At 37.0% G+C, this 4,993-nt stretch overlaps 1 protein-coding gene across 1 annotated transcript in view; it reads left to right on the top strand.

The window, feature by feature from the left end:
• Positions 1-4,993, top strand: part of CDK13 (cyclin-dependent kinase 13) — a 147,804-nt gene that overhangs the window by 110,080 nt on the left and 32,731 nt on the right. The window lies entirely within an intron of this gene.

Raw genomic sequence — 4,993 nt, 5'->3', positions numbered from 1 at the left:
TGCCACTGTGGCTTTATCCGGAAGATGTCCGGTCTAATTAGCATATTACCCTTTTATTAGTATAAGTATATACTAGAGGCCCAATACACAAAATTCGTGCAAGAGTAGGCTGCTGGCACCAGCTTCCCTCTGACACTGGAACCTGGGCTTCCCTCCAGCCCAACAGGCACCTGGGACCCAGGCTTCCCTTGCAGCCCTGGCTTGTCCGGAAGGACATCTGGCCTAATTATCATATTACACTTTTATTATTATAGATAGATGGTTTCCTTTTACAATAGTTATTTTAAGGGAAAGCAGTCCTATGACATGGGTGGTGTGAATATCATTATTCTTATTCACGTTTTATAAATCGAAGTTTAGAAAACTGAAGTTTTCACACAGTAAGTGGCAGAGCTAAGTAAGAATTAAACTTGGATTATTTGACGAAAAAGCTACTTATTTTCATTAAATTGGAGTGCTTCCCTTGTTGGACTCTGGATGTAACCCTGATTACCTAAAAAGTATTTTACAGGTGGAGAGCTCAAGTCTGCTTTGGAGATGTATGGCAGTTTTTTGGAGCTCTTTTGTAGCAAATATTGTCTGCTGAATTTCATTGTCTCTGTTATCTTATCCTTCAAATATTGTGTTTTAGTTTTGCTTAAAAAATGTTACCTTATTACCAGGTTAGCAAGTGTGTGATAATTTTAATTTCTGAATCTCACTTGAAGTTTCTTAAGTATCTAATAAGAAGTGAGAAATATTTTGGTAGCATTAAATATTTAAAATTACCTGGGATTTCACATGAAAGTTTTATTAGTAAAAATCCAATGACTTTACATTTTAATATTTTTGTTTGCCACATTAAGGTAGATAGTTTAAAATAAAAAGAAAGTGTTTTTATTTTTAGGTGTTAATTCCCCAACTGTTCCCAAGAAATAGTTCTGCTTTTATTTTTTTAAATGTTATTGAGATTTACAGAGGAAAATATTTAGTAGAAATTGAAATTCAGAGTATATAACATTGTCACCATTATTTCTTTTTAAAAAAAATATTTCTAAATTTTTAAATTGATTTGAGGGTGGGGGGGAGAAAGAGAAACATCAGTCTGAGAGAGAAACATCTATTGGTTTGTCTCCCTCACATGCTGCACGCTCCCTGACTAGGAATCCAACCCACAACCCAGGTATGTGCTCCAACCAGGAACTGAACCCACCACCTTTTGTGTACTGCAGATACTCCAGCCAATAGCTACACCAGCTAGGGCAAGACCATTATGTCTTGATCTTTACAAAATTTAGTTTTTGTCCATCTAAGAATGTAGCTCATTGGTATTCGTATTTTTTTTATTTTATTTTAATGGTGGAGAGATTTTATGTATTGGGTGTGTTGCTAGGTTATGGGATGTATTGCTTGGAATTTAACTATGAGGATAAATTTGGTGTTCATCTATTTTTAGATTTTCCTTTTTTAAAGTATATTTGCTCTGTAACACCTAAGAACCTGACCATATGTTTTTCATTTCTGTTTTTCAATAGGAATCAGTTTTTTTGTGTGTATGTGGAGAAATTGGGTAGACATCTCTCAGAAATGTAATTTTTAAAAATTCATTAGAAAAAATAAAGCATCGTATATGCGGTGTCACATCAGTTTGCGTTTTCTTTTTGTGATCTAGACAGGACCATCTTTAGAAGTTGACAGTAGCTAGCCAAACCTAGTTGACCCAAGTTTAGAATATTCACTTTTGAGGAGTCTAGATTTTTATTTATTTGTCGGACTTTGGATGATATATTTTCATATTACAACAGTACTTCAGTTTTCTGGGATTTAAATGTTCTCGTTCCTAAACACAGTTTCAGTGCCTTTTACTTTTGTCTTTACATTTGTGAACATAGCATCCTGATCATAGCATGGAATATTTTCTTCATAATGCTCTAAACCAGTGGTTCTCAACCTTCTGGCCCTTTAAATACAGTTCCTCATGTTGTGACCCAACCATAAAATTATTTTCGTTGCTACTTCATCACTGTAATGTCGCTACTGTTATGAATCGTAATGTAAATATCTGATATGCAGGATGGTCTTAGGTTGTTCGACCGCCAAAGGGTTCGCGACCCACAGGTTGAGAACCGCTGCTCTAAACAGTTATTGACTGTGTGATTCAGTTGACCTTGTTTTTTGTTAATGCCACCTAGCAATTTGCTTTTATGATTAAAGTCCTTTTGTCTGCATACTTACTCGATGTTTGCTTCTTTCGCGTTAAACACTAAAGTGGAAAGTGATGTGTGGCACCTGTTTTGCAAAAATTTGGAATCATCAAGAAATTTTTCATGATTTTAATAAAGCAATGTTTTTTATTGTCTATTGTCGGTGTTAACTTTTAAATATTTATTAGCCCAGCTGGCATGACTCAGTGCTTGAGTATTGACTTATGAACCAGGTCACGGTCTGATTCCCGGTCAGGGCACTTGCCAGGGTTGCGGGCTCAATCCCCAGTGGGGGCTGTGCAGGAGGCAGCCAATCAATGATTCACTCTCATCATTAATGTTTCTATCTCTCACTCTCCCTTTCCCTTCCTCTCTGAAATCAATAAAACATATTTTAAAAATGGTTTATTAAACTAGTTTATTAAAAAGCTTAAAGTATTTTTTGAAAAACATTTAAAACATAATTTAAACTGCTAAAATGCTCTAAATGTTGCCTACAACTTGAGATGTAAAATAAAAATCTTATTTAAACTTCTTTCTCATTAGGATTTAGTAACCTTTATGTGTGTAATTTCTCCACATAATTCAACATGTTTTTTTAAAAAACATCTAAGCCTTTACCTGTGTGCTCAGTTGGTTGGACGTCATCCTGGGCCTGTTCAGTACCTGGTCAGGGCACATGCCTGGGTTGTGGGCTCTATCACCTGTAGGGGGCGTGCAGGAAGCAGCGGATCAATGTTTATCTCTCACAGCGATGTTTCCCTTTCCCTCTCTCTTCCTCTCTCTCTAAAAATCAATAAAAACATTAAGAAAACCATTTTAAACATAAATAGATTTTAAGATTAGCTATTTACAGATAGATTTATATTAATTTAAACATTTTCTTTACTATAGATAAATCATTGCACTTTAGTAATAAGAGCATGGGTTTCATAGGATTATAGACGCTTGAAATGTTTTAGAAAACTAGTCTTCATAATTTTCACAAGTTTTGTTCTTTCACCCAGGTCGCTAAATTCATGTATGTAACCTAAAGTCGCAGGCCCATAAACATTAAGGTGTCTGCCCTGTGCCAGCATTGTTCAGGCTTTGTGTGTGGGGTTCATAATAAAGAATGGTTTCTGGGCCTTAGCTCGTTTGGTTTAGTTGGATAGAGCATCGACATGTGGACTGAAAGGTCCCAGGTTCGATTTCAGCCAAGGGCATATGCCTAAGTTATGGGCTGGATTTCTAGTAGGGGGCATGCAGGAGGCAGCCAGTCAATGATTCTTATCATTGATATTTCTAGCTCTCTCTCCCTTCCCTTCCTCTCTGAAATAATAAAAATATGTTTTTAAAAAATGACTACATTGAGCATGTATTTTTTTTTTTTTTTAAAGAATACTCTCTGGGGTCGTTTGACTCTTTGGGAAGGTAGAGAACCTAAAATAGAGTGTTTAATACAGTGGTTGGTGTGATACAAATTTCAGAATGTGAAAATAAATCTGTTGTAAACAGAAATTAGTCATTATGGAGATGGGTCTTTCACTGTTCCTTGAAAGAGGTACAGGATTTGATTGAGGAAAAATAGGGAAGGAATTTCAAATTTATAATGAGATAAACATATTTTTAAAGAATGATTAAGTCCAGTTTAATTAGAGTAGTGTGATACTAATTTAGTATCTATATTTTAAAAGACCTTATGTGAAAATAAGTGGCTCTGGTAAACAAACAAAAATCACTAAAAAAGGTATTTTCATAATGTTAGAAAAGTCAAATTCTAATTTGCTATTAAACATATACTTCTTATACTATATTCCTTATTTTCACAATTTATACCAAGGTCAATCTTTTTTCCTGCTTTGGCATACTGTTACTATAGTCCTGCCTGTGGTAATGCTGTGATGCCCATATTGATGGCATATAGCACAAGTGTTTAAATTATTTGGAGAAATTTGGCTGGGTGCAAGCTGCTGAGGTCTTACGCTATCTGGAACTTCAGACCTATGGTTAGTAAGAGGGAATTGCTTTATAAATTATACTAGAGACCCAGTGCATGAATTTGTCCACCAGTGGGATCCCTCAGCCTGGCCTGTGGGATCAGGCCAAAACTGGCTCTCCAACATCCCCCAAGTGGTCCTGGATTGTGAGAGGGTGCAGATCAGGCTAAGGGACCCCACTGATGCATGATCAGGGCTGGGGAGGGATTCAGGAGGTTGGCCGGCCGGGGAGGGATTGTGGGAGGACTCCATGGTGTGTCCGGCCTGTCTCGCTCAGTCCTGACAGGCCAGATCCCAGAAGCAAGCTAACTTACTGGTCAGAGCGTCTGCCCCCAGGTGGCTGGGTGGTCAGTGCACATCATAGTGAGCAGTTGAACGACCTTAGCATATCATTAGCATATTACGCTTTGGTTGAACAGCCAACCCATCGACTGGACACTTAGCATATTAGGCTTTTATTATATAGGATACTCCTTTCCCTATTCCCAAAACTGATTCAGGGCTAAGCCAACCTCAAGTGAAATACAGCCTTAATGGAGCATTTCCTATGAGATGGCCTTGGCATTCTTGTGATTCAGATGATATCCAGAAAGAGGTTTAGAGTTGATCTAAACACATAGTGATCAACCTGAGGTATATATCCTAAACACGATCAGTGCAACAACCACCTCTAACTTCTTAAGACCCTCTTTAGTCATGTAAATCAGCAGAGTATGATCATTCTCTAAGGATTGAAAACATTTTGCCAGAGAATTTGTACTGTGGTGGTAAAACTTGTCCCTAATACAACTTACTAGATAATCTTTTCTATGGTAAATAAAGAGATAGTAG

This window comes from Myotis davidii, unplaced genomic scaffold, assembly GCF_000327345.1.
Source record: "Myotis davidii unplaced genomic scaffold, ASM32734v1 scaffold2457, whole genome shotgun sequence".
In the NCBI taxonomy this organism is placed as follows: domain Eukaryota; kingdom Metazoa; phylum Chordata; class Mammalia; order Chiroptera; family Vespertilionidae; genus Myotis; species Myotis davidii.
The sequence above is the reverse complement of the archived record's forward strand: the minus strand, read 5'-3'. Positions and strand labels throughout refer to the sequence as shown.